Source organism: Schistocerca gregaria, chromosome 11, assembly GCF_023897955.1.
Source record: "Schistocerca gregaria isolate iqSchGreg1 chromosome 11, iqSchGreg1.2, whole genome shotgun sequence".
NCBI classification, from domain to species: domain Eukaryota; kingdom Metazoa; phylum Arthropoda; class Insecta; order Orthoptera; family Acrididae; genus Schistocerca; species Schistocerca gregaria.
In genome coordinates, this window is record NC_064930.1 from 92,274,999 (window position 1) to 92,293,572 (window position 18,574).

General features: G+C 45.5%; 1 protein-coding gene across 1 annotated transcript in view; it reads left to right on the forward strand.

The window, feature by feature from the left end:
* Positions 1-5,893: 5,893 nt before the first annotated feature.
* Positions 5,894-18,574, forward strand: part of LOC126294955 (putative ankyrin-containing lipoprotein Lxx09580) — a 65,828-nt gene continuing 53,147 nt past the window's right edge. Inside the window, exon 1 of the mRNA XM_049987175.1 lies at positions 5,894-5,998. The gene's annotated coding sequence lies outside the window, so the exon portion shown is untranslated. The remainder of the gene's footprint in view (positions 5,999-18,574) is intronic.

Consider the following 18,574-nt stretch of genomic DNA (forward strand, 5'->3'; position numbering starts at 1 on the left):
AGGGTTACGTAATTAACTATAGAAATTTTAAGTGGTGATGGTGGTTGTTGGGATGTTTAAGGGGACTAAACAGCTAAGGTCATCAGTCCCCCAGTCAAAGTGTGTCAATAATTAGCAATTTGCAGTGTTCGCAAAAAAATTATTTTAACTATATATCCAGAGTTTGTACTTGTCGGTTATAACATCGATACTAAAATATCTTATTAAAACAGCTTCTTTTCGTAAATTTTACCTCGAAATATAACATACCGTGTATGAAATTATGTGAATGTTTTCAGAAAATCAACTGAGATAATACTGAGCTGTCCTAAATTCGGAAAATAACACTGGCATCGACAAATACTATTCAGGAAAAGGAATGCTAGAGGAGGACACGGTTAGAAGTTCTGTTACTTAAGTTCAGGCCACATTTCCGAACTGTGCCATGTGCGTAGGATAGAAGAGAGAAACTATTCCCTTGGTTCACTTAGTTCACCTCAGTCTACAGTACCTGTATCTAAACATTTCTTTCCTGTGTTAAGACTTAATTTTAACGAAATATTTAATAAGAGCCATGCTCAACGTCAATAACACCCACATCGAGCATAAACTGACGAGGGTTACTGGAAACACTGAACACAGCAGATATAGACATAGCCATCCTTCTGGAGGTCTAGAGCCTTTCGAATACGGCACACGCATCACCCACACATCTGGCACTGGTAGTTCATGGCGCTCTTCGCTGTGATGGCTCAGTTGCCAAGGACATCACTTTCAGCCTCGACAGCAGCAGCATTGCGTACACTCCTCATGGCACAAAAACCATAAACATCTACACACCCTCTGGATTGGGCCATCATGAAGAATGGTGTGCTTCTTTCAGGATGCCTTCATGCCCCTCTTGATGGGCGTCGCATGACTTCATTTTCGGTGGTGATTTTAACTCCATCCAGGTGCCTCAGGGCCAACTGCCACACTATGCTCAATGTGTGGCCCCTCAACCATTGTAATCAGCCTTCGATTCATTGGCGAGTGTCAATATGTACATGTCGATAGGGAGAGTTTCACACACCATATTAGCCACTCCTCCAGTCACATAGACCGTTATCTATCTCTCATGCCCCAATGTTTGGGGCAAACAAGTCACTTAACCATGACTCATTGGCTTTTCCTATCATGCGGCCTGTATAGGTAATGTCACCTTTTAATGCAAGATGGTAAGGCATGGGGAGGCCCCTGGAAATTGAATGTGTCTTTCCTACATTGTCTTGAATGCCAACAGCTCATGGGGGCCTTGTGGACATCAAATGGTTCAACCGGACCCCACTTCCCCCTCCAATGGCTCAGGTAGTGTATACCTTGCTGCAATCGCAACTTCACTGAATATAACTGAGAAAACCCACCGCCTCTTCTGATGGAGGGAAGTGCGGACCCCTACATTCATTTCAGATGTTCAGTCCACCTGATATATGACTGTTAGTTGGAAGTTAAGTATGATATTCGTGTCTCCACCACAAACATCTGGTGGCATCGCCATTATATACCACATGTGGAGGACAATGATAGCCATCGAAGCGAGGCGAGTGATGTTAAGCCTTAGGTCCACCAGATGTTGTTGTTCATCTCATGTATCACTCCTGACGTCATCACAGCACAAACGTTTCTCTTCCCAGGCATGGACTATTTTCTGTGGACTAAGGTCCACTCAGTAACTTGAATTCGTGGACACACTGTCCACTACCTGTCTGGTGGTGGTGACAAATCAATTCTCAATTTCCGACAATACCTTAACGACTAACATTGCGCACTTGTAAACAAGTCTAAGTACCAACGATATTAATCGAAATTTCTGCAGAGCACTTTCTGCAACAATCCTCGTAGATGGATCACCCATGCTACAAGCATCTGACATACTTTTCTTTCCTACATTGTACAGAATCTATTCCCTCATCAGTTATTTATACACACTTTTGAAGAGATAAGAATTCGTGATCTGCAGACACATCTCCACCACCCAGATTTTCTCCCAGTGATGTTCAAGATGAAGCCCAGTCTTTGTGAGGATGTGTTGGTGCGACTGAGATGGCTTTAAAAAAAGGGTTGGTAGGTGTTAATGGTGTCTTACTGACTGGGGCCTACTCATGAAGTGGTGGAGACTTTTTTGTTTCTTTTTTTGGGGGGGGGGGATGCTTATTAAGTTTAGTGTAAGAGTGGCGATCGCATTAGCTTCTTGTCCTGTGCAAGCCTAGGTATAGTAAATAAATGTGGTCAGTGCAAGATTTTACAAGACACGGTCTCACAGAAGTTTGATGGCCCAGCCTAAAATTTTCGTACTGTAATCGACGAAGAATTGAATGATATGAAAACACAGATTGAAGTACTTTCTGAAGTTAACGGTAACATTATGGAGTTAAAACAGAAGGTAGATTCTTTCAATGACTATCATGGTCGAGTAGAGCAACAGGTAAGGAAAATCACAGACGCAAACACAAACATTGAAACCACACCCCTTTGTTGCCTGGCGGTGCTTAAAAGTACCATTATTATCTCGTGGTGCAGTTTCGTGATCTGAGAGCCTGACACTACGTAACAGTAACTCTGCTCTACTGTTTCATAGATGTTATTGTGCAATACATAGACCTCGTTGGCGGTCAGAGCTTGAAATTGTTTTTTGCGCGCTGCTGTGAAAACACAAGATTGTATGTGCTTCTTTCCATGGTGTTGCCTGATTTGGTGGGCAATTTATCGAAACTTCCGTTGATTTTTCCATTGTAAGTACTTACCTACTTCGTTTTTTTTTTTTAAATAATAGTTTGAAGCATTATGTTACAAGTAAATGAGATAAAGTGGGAAATATAAAGCGGACTTATTAGTATCGTCAGATTGTGCGAACATTTTATTGTAGAAACAATGCGTTACCTAGCTCTGTTCTGTCCACTTTTTCTCACACAGATGGATGAAAATCGTAAAACTGGTGGCTATTTTCGACCTTTGAGTGATGCAGAGATTGAAGTAATTTCGTACGAGGACTGATGTTGCAGAGGATACTGACATCGAACATGACGAAGAAAATGTTAATAATTTTGACGTATAATCCATTAAAACCAATCAGAAGAGGCTATAAACTATGGGCAACTTGTGATAAAAAAGGATACACACTCAATTTTGAAGTGTATCAAGGGAGAAGTGAGACACTGGAGAAGGACTTTCGAAGAGTACGGTTTAGGGGGGAGAGTAGCACTGAAGTTGTCTAAACCGTATTGTGGTCAGTGCAGAAAATTGTACTTTGATAATTTTTTTACTTCTGTTCCACTTTGGAGAAATTAAAATCCGTAAATACATTTGCCTGTGGAACAATCAAAACAAACAGGAAAGGTTTGCCAGAGACTTTACTTAAAGAAAAATGTCTAAAGCGGGGGGAATCAAATCACAGAGTGTCATATTTAGACCTAACAGTATTTCAATGGAGGGACAATAAAGTAGTGCATTTTGCGTCAAACTTCCATGGCACTGAACAGAGCGTAGTGTCAACAAAACAGAAAAATGCAACTGGTATGACTATACCATGTCCAGTTATTGTATGTGATTACAATAAAAATATGGGTGGTGTGGATCACGCAGACAGAAGGAAACATAGCTTTTCTGTTCCTAAGTATGTACGTCTTGGCAACCGAGAAAACCATTTTACAGTGTTGAGTTGTGAAAGAGGACGATGCGAAATGTGTGCGAAAAATAAAATTCAGCCGAGACAACTTTCACAGTGTAGTACATGTAAAGCGTATTTGTGCTGCAATGAGAAAAAGAACTGTTTCCTACAATTTCATGAGGTATCACTAAATACACTCCTGGAAATGGAAAAAAGAACACATTGACACCGGTGTGTCAGACCCACCATACTTGCTCCGGACACTGCGAGAGGGCTGTACAAGCAATGATCACACGCACGGCACAGCGGACACACCAGGAACCGCGGTGTTGGCCGTCGAATGGCGCTAGCTGCGCAGCATTTGTGCACCGCCGCCGTCAGTGTCAGCCAGTTTGCCGTGGCATACGGAGCTCCATCGCAGTCTTTAACACTGGTAGCATGCCGCGACAGCGTGGACGTGAACCGTATGTGCAGTTGACGGACTTTGAGCGAGGACGTATAGTGGGCATGCAGGAGGCGGCGTGAACGTACCGCCGAATTGCTCAACACGTGGGGCGTGAGGTCTCCACAGTACATCGATGTTGTCGCCAGTGGTCGGCGGAAGGTGCACGTGCCCGTCTATCTGGGACCGGACCGCAGCGACGCACGGATGCACGCTAAGACCGTAGGATCCTACGCAGTGCCGTACGGGACCGCACCGCCACTTCCCAGCAAATTAAGGACACTGTTGCTCCTGGGGTATCGGCGAGGACCATTCGCAACCGTCTCCATGAAGCTCGGCTACGGTCTCACACACCGTTAGGCCGTCTTTCGCTCACGCCCCAACATCGTGCAGCCCGCTTTCAGTGGTGTCGCGACAGGCGTGAATGGAGGGACGAATGGAGACGTGTTGTCTTCAGCGATGAGAGTCGCTTCTACCTTGGTGCCAATGATGGTCGTATGCGTGTTTGGCGCCGTGCAGGTGAGCGCCACAATCAGGACTGCATACGACCAAGGCACACAGGGCCAACACCCGGCATCATGGTGTGGGGAGCGATCTCCTACACTGGCCGTACACCTCTGGTGATCGTCGAGGCGACACTGAATAGCGCACGGTACATCCAAACCGTCATCGAACCCATCGTTCTACCATTCCTAGACCGGCAAGGGAACTTGCTGTTCCAACAGGACACTGCACGTTCGCATGTATCCCGTGCCACCCAACGTGCTCTAGAAGGTGTAAGTCAACTATCTGGCCAGCAAGATCTCCGGATCTGTCCCCCATTGAGCATGTTTGGGACTGGATGAAGCGTCGTCTCACGCGGTCTGCACGTCCAGCACGAACGCTGGTCCAACTGAGGCGCCAGGTGGAAATGGCATGGCAAGCCGTTCCACAGGACTACATCCAGCATCTCTACTATCGTCTCCATGGGGAATAGCAGCCTGCATTGCTGCGAAATGTGGATATACACTGTACTAGTGCCGACATTGTGCATGCTGTGTTGCCTGTGTCTATGTGCCTGTGGTTCTGTCAGTGTGATCATGTGATGTATCTGACCCCAGGAATTTGTCAATAAAGTCTCCTTCCTGGGACAATGAATTCACGGTGTTCTTATTTCAATTTCCAGGAGTGTATGTGATATGTATATATTGTGAAAAATGTATAGCTAGGTTACTATGTATTTTGAAGTTGCTCTAGAAGGTAAATTTTTGCGAAATTAAAAAAAAATCAGAAATATCATATTTTTGTTAATTAATTTTCTAATGTAAATATATATAATATTTACGTCGAATGAAGTACAAGTTATAAAAATTGGAGCATTTTTCTGCGCGTGTTGTGATTCTGTCCATGGAGTCTTCTGAGTACCAGGTTTGAAAAAAAAAACTAAATAAAATTTTACAAAATATCCTACTGTCATTTGTGGCCACAATAGCATAAATTCTGCAAATTAAATGTTAAAAAGTAAATTTTTTTCTTATGTCAGGAAGCAAAGGGTTAAACTGTAATGTAGGGCCTCAGGTCTCAAAATAGGCGATTACGATTTCAGTCGTGTCGTTACCGAACAAGCCTGAGCGGGCATATAGGCAAGTGGAGGACGGAATTGTTTATTCGGAATGCAGAGTTCTGTCGCAGGAAGCGTTGCGTGTTCTCGCTTCTTGGAAAAAATAGAACACTGCACGGAGCGCGAAGGTCACGGCTTGCATTGATCGAGGCGTGGGGTGGGGGGGGAGAGGGGTGACTCGTGACGTCAGAGCCGCTGCCCCGCCAGTCGCTGGCGAGGCGGCAGTCAGTTGTTCTCCTGCAGCAGGGCAGCGGCGCAGTTGTGACGGAGCAGCCAGGCTGCTAGAAGCGTGCGACGCAGTTCTGCCTCTCGGCGAGAAGAGCAGAGAAAGGTAAGGCGGCCAGCCGGACTTCACTGTATTATATGGAAGCTGCGGATGTCGTTCTGCACGCTTTTGTGTGGTTCGCCGTATAACTCGCGACGGAGCAACATCAAGGAACTGCTCCTGTCTAATAGGTTGTCTCACTTCAAAAAATTAGGATCGGTACAGCAACATCTACATGATTACTCTGCAATTCATATTTAAGTGCCTGACAGAGGATTCATCGAACCACAATCGTACTATCTGTGTACCATTCCACTCCCGAACAGCACGCGGGAAAAACGAACACCTAAACCTTTCTGTACGAGCTCTGATTTCTTTTATTTTATTTTGATGATCATTCCTACCTATGTAGGTTGGGCTCAACAAAATATTTTCGCATTCGGAAGAGAAAGTTGGTGACTGAAATTTCGTAAATAGATCTCGCGGCGACGAAAAACGTCTTTGCTTTAATGACTTCCATCCCAACTTGCGTATCATATCTGCCACACACCCTCCCGTATAACGTGATAATACACAACGAGCTGCCCTTTTTTTGCACTCTTTCGATGTCCTCCGTCAATCCCACCTGGTAAGGATCCCACATCGCCCAGCAATATTCTAACAGAGGACGAACGAGTGTAGTGTAACTTGTCTCTTTAGTGGACTTGTTGTATCTTCTAAGTGTCCTGCCAATGAAAAGCAACTTTTGGCTCACGTTCCCCACAATATTATCTATGTGTTCTTTCCAACTGAAGTTGTTCGTAATTTTAACACCAGGTACTTAGTTGAATTGACAGCCTTGAGAACTGTACTATTTATCGAGTAATCGAATTCCAACGGATTTTTTTTTTTGGAACTCGTGTGGATCACCTAACATTTTTCGTTATTTAGCGTCAACTGCCACCTTCCACACCGTACAGCAATCTTTTCTAAATCGCTTTGCAACCGATACTGGTCTTCGGATGACCTTACTAGACGGTAAATTACAGCATAATCCGCGAACAAACTAAGAGAACTGCTCAGATTGTCACCCAGGTCATTTATATAAATCAGGAACAGTAGAGGTCCCAGGACGCTTCCCTGGGGAACACCTGATATCACTTCAGTTTTACTCGATGATTTGCCGTCTGTTACTACGAACTGCGACCTTCCTGACGGGAAATCACGAATCCAGTCGCACAACTGAGAACAAAGGGATGGCGAATAGTGTGTTAATTTAGTGTGCCGAGTGTTTAATTACTTATCACCCGTTATTAATCGCCTTGTTACATTCACTTAACAGTTGATAACCTGAGCGGAAATGACGTGGAACGAACGGACAATAGCGCCACATTCAGTCAGGCAGTGTTTCTATCAGCCAGTGTCGATTCCAACAAAATTTTCATACCACAGTCGTTGATTACATCCTGATTAGGTGCAACGAAATAACCAATGTTCGTAGAACGCAAGTATGCGAAAACCATCAAAGTCAGCACTTGGGACTGAGTGAGTTTCAGTGCGACACGGCGTCTTCCACCACGGATTCCAGCAGCCGTGGTTGTCTGTGATAATGGACCGCCTGCCTGCAACCTAAAAGCGCTTGCAGGTTGCCTCTCTAGTGGTTTGCAGGGCTGACAGAAATTTAATTTTCAATATTTCGCTTACTTTGGCCGACTTTCAACATTTGAAATGCTGTCATAATGTACTCGTTCAGAGATATAATCTGACATTACGGGTTTCACACAGTTAGGAATGTACCACAGTCGGAAACTTTGCGTGTCGCGAGGTAACGTAACGCATGGCGCCCAAACACGCCGACGTCATTCAGCCAGTATTTCAGAACGAAGGCAGTCAGCGACTCAAAACAAACTCCAGACTACATTTCAAACACTTTCGATAATTTTCGCTAAAGTCCCCCCGCCAAACACACACACACACACACACACACACACACACACACACACACACACACCACGAGATATGACGTCAGAAACATTCAGTCTTGCGAAAAACTTGCTTTTCCTTAAAAAGGAGCGCAAACTGGCGAGACTGTATTCACCCTGTGTTTAAGAATGAACACACGTTAAGAATAATTTAAAACCGTTCATCTTCCGCTTACATGATTAACGTCAGATATTAATTCGCTTGTAAAGTAATCAGACGTCGAAAGCTGTTTTGTGCATGGCCGTTCCAAATCATGTAATCCACTCGGGAAGCAGAACACGTGACGCCATGCCGACATGTTTGTGCCGACGAAACGCTGTGCTCGTGTTCATTTCAGTATTTTACAGTTATATGGAATTAAGGCTGTGGTGAACAAGGGTTCTGTTAAAGATTTCGTCAGTAGACGGTGAATTCTCGAGAATTACCTTAATGTTCATGTTTCATAGAACAAAGCCTTTCGTATCCTTTTTTTTAATGTTTTGTGACGCCACGTACCCTCTTTTGAGATTTGGTGATGAAGTGAAACTGTCAGACACAATACTTTCCTTGTACTATGCAAAGGTTTTTTTGGCTGTTCTCGTGTTAAAAGCTGGCCGCTGTGCCCGAGCAGTTCTAGGCACTTCAGTCCAGAACCGCGCTGCTGCTGCGGTCGCATGTTCGAATCCTGCCTCGGGCATGGATGTGTGTGATGTCCTTAGGTTAGTTAGGTTTAAGTAGTTCTAAGTCTAGGGGACTGATGACCTAAGATGTTATGTCTTATAGTGCTTAGAGCAATTTTTTTCGTGTTTAAATTTGTGTGGTAGGAGAGCATGGTGTGTTGACAAACCAACGCATCATAAATCTATCAGAAGCGTAGAGTTCTGTGCGGCTTTTTGTGCAGAAAAGTTGCTGCAGTCATTGTGGCGCATTAAGACTCCTTTGTTACGAAAGAGTGGATGACATTCATGCTGTCACTTGCAAACTTCTTTACTTGAGGTTCAAATGACACGATTAAAGAGTAGTGTAAATTTTTATTTGTAGCCTATAACGACCGTGGAATTTAAATTGTCATTTCCAGTGCAGCAACGGCAAGAACAGGGGTAGATTTCTCTGTTATTACTTTTAGTGTGGGGACTGAATCACGTCAGAATTAAAACATTTGTGCAAATATTTGCTAATTATGTTTGACAGAAATCTATAGCAAATTTTCTTTTGGACCATACTCTTATATAAGGCTTATCCGTTGTTGATAGCAAGACAGTTTCGGAAACACGGGCAGCTTCTGACATTACTTTTCCTTACACTTCAGCAAGACAAAAAGTGTTGAAAATGACCTGTTTTCAAGAGTTCAGAAATAAGTATAAGTTAAACTGCACATAGTCGTAGTAAGTGTATCAGAAGTATGAAATACGAAATTTTAGCTTCGCAAACAGGTAGATCAACACATCCATAGTCCAGTTTGCTCCTCGCATTCAATCGTGGCAATATTCAGAACGTGCCACCTCTGCTTCAGCAAAAGGACCTTCCCGCACGTTGTCTGCTTAAAACGTGCCTGGCGCTGCGTAGAGCTGGCTCCATCCCCATCGTTAAGCGGTTACAGAGTACACAGGAGGCAAGCACCGCACTCCCGATATTTTCTGTATTCAGGTTATTCGTACTATGGAAGATCTGGAATGTGGAAGACAGAATCGCAAACACGTTCTCCGCACTTCTTCGGCAACGGGACAGGCGATAATTGCAAATAATCCTCTCACGATTTAGTACTTTCAGACTACAGAGCTTAATAAAGTCGCGCCTTACGACGAAGGCTTCATCTTCTGCGAATACATACGGCAGCTTGTTACCTGTAACACAAGATTCACACGGTACTTTTAACTTGCTTTACTTCAGCTTGTCGTAAAATATTGTGTTCTCAATAACGCCACCATCAGATATCCGGTCATTGGTTCCAAAGTCTACCCGTTATAAACTGGTAATTTGCTTTTACCGTTGCAAGCAACACCATGCTACGGTAGGCCCTGTAGTTCGGGAGGAGGATTAATGTGCACGTGTTTGCCTTCGATACGACCAAGACGTTTCGGAGATTGTCACTTTTCTTCAAACTCTCTCTTGAGACCTTGGAAACTGTAACATAGGAAGGCTACAGCTACAGAGAACCGCAAAACTTAAATAATTAGTTTGTCAGTTTTATTTTTTAAATTTACAACTTTTCTTCATGGATTCATTTCTCACTGAAGAAACGCGCCACAAGTTTCTGACAGAGTTTTCGGGAGACTTGGTTGTGGAGTAGTTATGCTTTACTGCAGATGACGGTATGTGACGCCAGTAACTAAGGATCCTAATGTTGCTGCTGATTTCTCATGCTGTGCCACAGTTTTTTTCTTTTTTTTTCGTTATTGGGGTTTGATTCCCCCTGAAGGAGCTGGCTGGCAGCAGCTTACTACGCCGCTCTTCAGCCTACAGAATTTGTTTTAAAAAGATTAAGATAATTAATAATAAAAGCAGGGCATAAAATCGGTGACTTAAATGGTAAAATGGCGGAAAATCGTGGAACTTAAAACATAAAACAGTGTTGATGATGCTAATAAAATACATATGAAGCAGAAAGGTAAAATAATAGACAATTAAAAAACACAGTGACAGTCTGGTTTCTGTTCACAAGAGATATAAAATTCACACCCAGCGACAGCATGGTTTGTGTTCGCAACACTTTGGAAAGACGAACAACACTGAACGTTCACTTGAACACTGCACTAAAAACTTGGCACAAATATGACATACCACAGCCGAGGGCAGAAGGGGGAACCTGGACAGTTGATGGGAAAGGAAAGGGGGTGGGGGAAGGAGAGGAAAAAATGAAGTAGGGGGGAGGGAGAAAGGAGCCAATGGAGGACGAGATCCCATAAGGGGGGGGGGGCAGGTGCTGGGCAGATGCGACATGGAGTGGGGAAAGGCAGAGGAGGGGTATACAAAAGGACTCTGGTGGGGGGGGGAGAGGGGAGGCATAGAGAGGTTAGGTGGGGAGAAAACAGGATGGAAAAGGGGGAAGAGGGAGCCTGGGAAAAGGACAGAGGAAAGGAGTGAGGGTGAGGATAAGAGTCGATAGGAGGGATAAATGGAGGGAGGGCATCATGTGGGAGGGGGAGTTGATGAAAGCCACCTTGGGAAAGGAGATGTAGGGTGTAGAGATGGAGGATAGGGGGGATACAACAGTGAAGATGTGGCAGGGGGCGGGGATGGGAGAGGAGAGGAGCAACCAGGGGGTGAGGGGGATCGAGGCGGCGGGAGGTGTAGAGTATCCGGATATGTTCGAGGAATAAGAGCAGAGGGGAAAGGAATGAGATCGTAGAGGATCCGCATGGGGAACGGGAGGCGTATACAGAAGGCAAAGCGGAGTGCATGGTGGTCGAGGTTCAGGAAGGACTTATACAATTTAAGGGAGGGTCGGATATCCAGGCGGGACTGGCATAACAGAGATGTGCCACAGATCTTCTCATCCGTGTCATCCTGTCTTTGTAGTAAATGGCTGACGAAGGCAAGTGTTGGTGTGCTTCTTCATCTATCCTTAGGTAACTGTCGAAATGACCATATTCTGAAAGTGGGAACAGTTTTAAGTGAGAGACTCTCCTCTGTTCTTTGCAACCATTTCTTAATCGAAAACGTCTCCTTCTCCTCTTTTTCCTCAAGCAGCCGTGTAGTTCCACAACAGAAAGTGGACATAGCAACAGGTAAATGTCCTCATCGTCCACTGTGTCCTGCTCCACACAGCAGACTGACGTCTGTGCGGACACAGCTGCGGTCCAACTGTTACGCCGCCAAGAATCGGCGCATTTTCTCCCGGGGAGAAAATGTCACTTGGAACATCGACTGACACAAACAATTTACACGTTTGGGGAAATGCGCATTTTCCCCCCGCATCAAAATGCGCGCCCTCCCCTCTACTCCCTGATTCCTTCCCCAGCCGACAAACCGCTAATTGTCTTGCGCGGTAAAAAGTCATGTCGCACAGCAGCGACGGGCAAACTGCGGAGCGTGCTACGTGCTGTGGCAGGAAGGAACACCCGCTTGAGCCGGCCGGAGTGGCCGTGCGGTTCTAGGCGCTACAGTCTGGAAAGAACGCGAAATCCCGAAGATGGGCTAAAATTTACAGACGCGCGAAATTTGGCACGTACTTCGATGCGAGATGCCTTTAATAGGTTCCACAACGAAACATTTTCTCGAAGTTTGGTAGAAAATCCGAAGAAATTCTGGTCGTATGTAAAGTACACAAGCGGCAAGACGCAGTCAATACCTTCGCTGCGCAGTGCCGATGGTACTGTTATCGACGACTGTGCCGCTAAAGCGGAGTTATTGAACGCAGTTTTCCGAAATTCCTTCACCAGGGAAGACGAATGGAATATTCCAGAATTTGACACACGAACATCTGCTAGCATGAGTTTCTTAGAAGTAGATACCTTAGGGGTTGCGAAGCAACTCAAATCGCTTGATACGGGCAAGTCTTCAGGTCCAGATTGTATACCGATTAGGTTCCTTTCAGATTACGCTGATACTATAGCTCCCTACTTAGCACTCATATACAACCGCTCGCTCACCGATAGATCTGTACCTACAGATTGGAAAATTGCGCAGGTCGCACCAGTGTTCAAGAAGGGTAGTAGGAGTAATCCATTTAACTACAGACCTATATCATTGACGTCGGTTTGCAGTAGGGTTTTGGAGCATATACTGTATTCAAACATTATGAATCACCTCGAAAGGAACGATCTACTGACACGTAATCAGCATGGCTTCAGAAAACATCGCTCTTGTGCAACGCAGCTAGCTCTTTATTCGCACGAAGTAATGGCCGCTATCGACAGGGGATCTCAAGTTGATTCCGTATTTCTAGATTTCCGGAAAGCTTTTGACACCGTTCCTCACAAGCGACTTCTAATCAAGCTGCGGAGCTATGGGGTATCGTCTCAGTTGTGCGACTGGATTCGTGATTTCCTGACAGGAAGGTCGCAGTTCGTAGTAATAGACGGCAAATCATCGAGTAAAACTGAAGTGATATCAGGTGTTCCCCAGGGAAGCGTCCTGGGACCTCTACTGTTCCTGATCTATATAAATGACCTGGGTGACAATCTGAGCAGTTCTCTTAGACTGTTCGCAGATGATGCTGTAATTTACCGTCTAGTAAGGTCATCCGAAGACCAGTATCAGCTGCAAAGCGATTTAGAAAAGATTGCTGTATGGTGTGTCAGGTGGCAGTTGACGCTAAATAACGAAAAGTGTGAGATGATCCACATGAGTTCCAAAAGAACTCCGTTGGAATTCGATTACTCGATAAATAGTACAATTCTCAAGGCTGTCAATTCAACTAAGTACCTGGGTGTTAAAATTACGAACAACTTCAGTTGGAAGGACCACATAGATAATATTGTCGGGAAGGCGAGCCAAAGGTTGCGTTTCATTGGCAGGACACTTAGAAGATGCAACAAGTCCACTAAAGAGACAGCTTACACTACACTCGTTCGTCCTCTGTTAGAATATTGCTGCGCGGTGAGGGATCCTTACCAGGTGGGATTGACGGAGGACATCGAAAGGGTGCAAAAAAGGGCAGCTCGTTTTGTATTATCGCGTAATAGGGGAGAGAGTGTGGCAGATATGATAACGAGTTGGGATGGAAGTCATTACAGCATAGACGTTTTTCGTCGCGGCGAGACCTTTTTACGAAATTTCAGTCACCAACTTTCTCTTCCGAATGCGAAAATATTTTGTTGAGCCCAACCTACATAGGTAGGAATGATCATCAAAATAAAATAAGAGAAATCAGAGCTCGAACAGAAAGGTTTAGGTTTTCGTTTTTCCCGCTCGCTGTTCGGGAGTGGAATAGTAGAGAGATAGTATGATTGTGGTTCGATGAACCCTCTGCCAAGCACTTAAATGTGAATTGCAGAGTAGTCATGTAGATGTAGACCGCTACAGTTGCCGGTTCGAATCCTGCCTCCGGCATGGATGTGTGTGATGTCCTTAGTTAGGTTTAAGTAGGTCTAAGTTTTAGGGGACTGAACCTCAGAAGTGTACGGAGTGAGGTGGCGCAGTGGTTAGGCACTAGACTCGCATCTGGGAGGTCGACGGTTCAATCCCGCGTCCAGCCATCCTGATTTAGGTTTTCCGTGATTTCCCTAAATCACTGCAGGCAAATGCCGGGATGGTTCCTCCGAAAGGGCATGGCCGACTTCCTTCCCCATCCTTCCCTAATCTCTATGAGACCGATAACCTCGCTCTTTGGTCTCTTCCCCCAAAACAACCAACCGACCAACCTCAGAAGTTAAGTCCCATAGTGCTCAGAGCCGTTTGAACCATTTGAACACCCGCTGGACGCCGCAGCTGCCGCTCTCTGAGGAGTGAGAGGACGGCTGTCTCTGGCTGGCACGGGCAGCTCCACAGTGTGAGGCTTTGGCTGCGGACACGGAACCCGCCGCCCTGTCGGCAGTGGGGGGTGGGCGATGTACTCGCTTGAACAGGTGCCAGTTTCTTAAGCGAACGCACACTTTCTAGGCGAATTGTGAGGGTGACCTCCATTCGGGAAACTGACCCAAAGTAATAATCCCGTGAAACGACAGGATGGCGAGCAGGAATATTACGGGTTAGTTTGTTGGGGGAAGGAGACCAGACATCGAGGTCATCGGTCTCATAGGATTAGGGAAGGACGGAGTAGGAAGTCGGACGTGCCCTTTGAAAGGAACCATCCCTGCATTTGCCTGGAGCGATTTAGGGAAATCACGGAAAACTTAAATCAGGATGGCCGGACGCGGGACTGAACCGTCGTCCTCTCGAATGCGCAATATTATGGGATCGGTGCTAAGTGGAGTTGTCTCCGACGCTCGCCACTGACTAAACACGCTAATACTTTCTCAAAATTGTTGATAAATATATTCCGTTAGGAAAACATTATCTCATCTCTTCTTAATCAGCGCTCAAATACACTACTGGCCATTAAGATTGCTACACCATGAAGAAATGAAAGTGATAATCGGGTATTCATTGGACAAGTATATTATAGTAGAACAGACATGTGATTACATTTTCAAGCAATTTAGGTGCATACGTCCTGAGAAATGAGTAACCAGAACAACCAACTCTGGCCGTAACAACGACCTTGATACACCTGGGCATTAAGTCAGAGATTGGATGGCGTCTACAGCTACAACTGCCCATGCAGCTTCAACAAGATACCACAGTTTATCAAGAGTAGTGACTGGCGTATTGTCACGAGCCTCTTGCTCGGCCACCGTTGACCACACGTTTTAAATTGCTCAGAAATCTGGAGAATGTGCCGGCCAGGGCAGCAGTGGAACATTTTCTATATGCAGAGAGGCCCGTACAGGACCTGCAACATGCGGTCGTGCATTATCCTGCTGAAATGTAGGGCCGGACCGAATGAAGAATTGAGCCACGGGTCGTAACACATGTGAAATGTAACGTCCACTGTTCAAAGTGCCGTCAATGCTAACAAGAGGTGACAGAGATGTGTAACGAATGGCACCCCATACCATCACGCCGGGTAATATGCCAGTATGGCGATGAACACACGTTTCCAATGTGCGTTCACCACGATGTCGCCAAACACGGATGCGACTATCATAATGCTGTAAACAGAACCTGGATTGATCCGAAAAAATGGCGTTGTGCCATTCGTGTTGTTCACCCAGGTTCGTCGTAGAGTACACCATCGCAGGCGCTCCTGTTTGTGATGCAGCGTCAAGGGTAACCGCAACCACGGTCTCCGAGCTGATAGTCCGTGCTGCTGCAAACGTCGTCGAACTGTTCGTGCAGATGGATGTTGTCTTGTAAATGTCCCCATCTGTTGACTCAGGGATCGAGAAGTGGCTTCGCGATCCGTTACAGCCATGTGAATAAGATGCCTGTCATCTCGACTGCTAGTGATACGAGGCCGTTGGGATCCAGCACGGCGTTCCGTATTACCCTCCTGAACCCACCGATTCCATATTCTGCTAACAGTCATTGGATCTCGACCAACGCGAGCAGCATTGTCGCCATACGATAAACCGCAATCGCGACAAGCTACAATCTGACCTTTATCAAAGTCGGAAACGGTGTGGTACGCATTTCTCCTCCATACACGAGGCATCAGAACAACGCTTCACCAGGCAACGCCGATCAACTGCTGTTCGTGTATGAGAAATCGGTTGGAAACTTTCCTCATGTCAGCACGTTGTAGGTGTCGCCACCGGCGCCAACCTTGCGTGAATGCTCTGAAAAGCTAATCATTTGCATGTCTCAGCATCCTCTTCCTGTCGGTTGAATTTCGCATCTGTAGCACGTCATCTTCGTGGTGTAGCAATTTTAATGGCCAGTAGTGTAGAAGCAACTTAATTTCTGGAGTTGGGGTTTAGGAGTGTTGCTGGTGGCTGCTCTACACGTGGTACACCTTTGATCGTTCAGGGCTGCACGGCAATTGTCGCTGACACATGCAGATCGTTTCTACAGCTAAAAGCAGGGCCGTGTCGTATTCCCGGTCCAGACTAAATGCAATCGGACCTGCCGACACAGACTGCTGCATATCGTCTGTTCAAATGGTTCTGAGCACTATGGGACTTATCTGCTGAGGTCATCAGTCCCCTAGAACGTAGGACTATTTAAACCTAACTAACCTAAGGACAGCACACACATCCATGCCTCAGACAGGATTCGATAGTGCGACCGTAGAAGTCGCGCGCGGATCCGGACTGAAGCGCCTAGAACCGCTCTGCCGCCACCGCTGGATGACATGATTGACGCAAGCAACGAATACTGCCTCGCATAACCAAAACTAAGTGGATCTCGCAAGTTCACTCACGGGAACTAAGACTGTATATGATATGCAGCCCGTCTTGTTCTCTGGAGTGAATTTAATTCACAAAAATTGAAATGCTGTCGTAACTTAGTTCACACAAAAACGTGATACCCGTTCTCGGTAGCGATAAGCTGACATCAGTTTAGAGATATACAAGAATTTCGGAATTATCGATATCTCCTGTATTTTGTCTATAACTACGTTGTTTTCAGACTGTGTAAGTGATATGAGAAGGCAGAAAGGCGTACCACACTCTTTCTGCTAACGTCATTCACGAGTGCCATTGGATCCTGAGATCGGAAAGGAAATGAAAGAAAATTACTGGATTCCTGAGAAACGTCCTTTTGTGTAGGAAATGCTACTGCGTCTTTGCAAAGCAAAACCAGAGCTGAAACTGCCATTGGTGAAGTAGACAGCATTCTCTGGAGTAGAGAAAAACCTTCATCAAAGTCAGCCAAGTCATAGCTCTAGACGCGTCTTTACGCCGTGACAAGGGTACTACGGGATAAACATCGTAAGACAGTAGTCTATGTCAGTGCACAATAGTTCTAATTCAGTATTCCAGTGTATTTAAGTAGATTTTAAATCGAAGGTAAAACGTAGTTATTCTGAAATAAATACAGCTTGATGGTTGCAGTCTGTATCACATTACAGTGTCCTTCAGAATTGCAGTTCCACTGTTCCGCGACCATTACAGCTGTGGTAAACATTAGCCTACAGTATTTGGCGAATCCGGATTGACGTCAGCTGCTTGCAGCACGAGAGGGTTTGTGTGGGAATCGCGTTCGAATTCTGCTCCGCCACAAATTTTCATGTTTCGCAAACAGCGAATGTCAATCCCGATTCGTGAAATGCGAATACATTACACAATAGATGTAAAACTATTTCCCATCTACATGAACCTATGAATGTTTCTACCATGGATATGTTTGTGCCGGCCAGAGTGGCCGAGCGGTTCCAGGCGCTACAGTTTGGAACAGCGCAACCGCTACGGTCGCAGGTTCGAATCCTGCCTCGGGTACGGATGTGTGTCATGTCCTTAGGTTAGTTGGGTTTAAGTACTTCTAAGTTCTAGGGGACCGATGACCTCAGCAGTCCCATAGTGCTCAGAGCCATTTTGTATGTTTGTAACGCCATAACAATTTGTGCACTGGGAACAAAATCAGAGCAAATTGCGATTTCGGAAGTTTTAATTAGTGTCTCAAATATTACGCTTGCATATCTTCTGTACGGTCCGCCCCTGGGTGGTCAGCGCGACAGAATATCAATCCTAACGGCCTGGGTTCGATTCCCGGGTGGCTGTTGTGTTGACCAAATTATCATTTCATCCCCACTGACGCGCAAGTCGCCGAAGTGGCGTCAAATCGAAAATCTAGCACTCAGCGGACGATCTCCCCGACGGAACGCCCGAGTCAGACGACATTTACATTTATTACCTTCTGTACCTACTCTTACCATCGTAAACATTCTTCTAGGCTTTGTGCTGGACTGGTTGTCTTCAGTAACCATTGCCCCTACGTTGAAAAGATCACTTATCCCTTTATAGTTGTTGTTGTTGTAGTCTTCAGCACTGAGACTGGTTTCATGCAGCTCTCCATGCTACTCTATCCTGTGCAAGCTTCATCTCCCAATACCTACTGCAACCTACATCCTTCTGAATCTGCTTAGTGTATTCATGTCTTGGTCTCCCTCTACGATTTTTACCCTCCACACTGCCCTCCAATACTAAATTGGTGATCCCTTGATGCCTCAGAACACGTCCTACCAACGGATCCCTTCTTCTGGTCAAGTTGTGCCACAAACTTCTCTTCTCCCCAATCCTATTCAATACTTCCTCATGAGTTATGCGATTTTCCCAC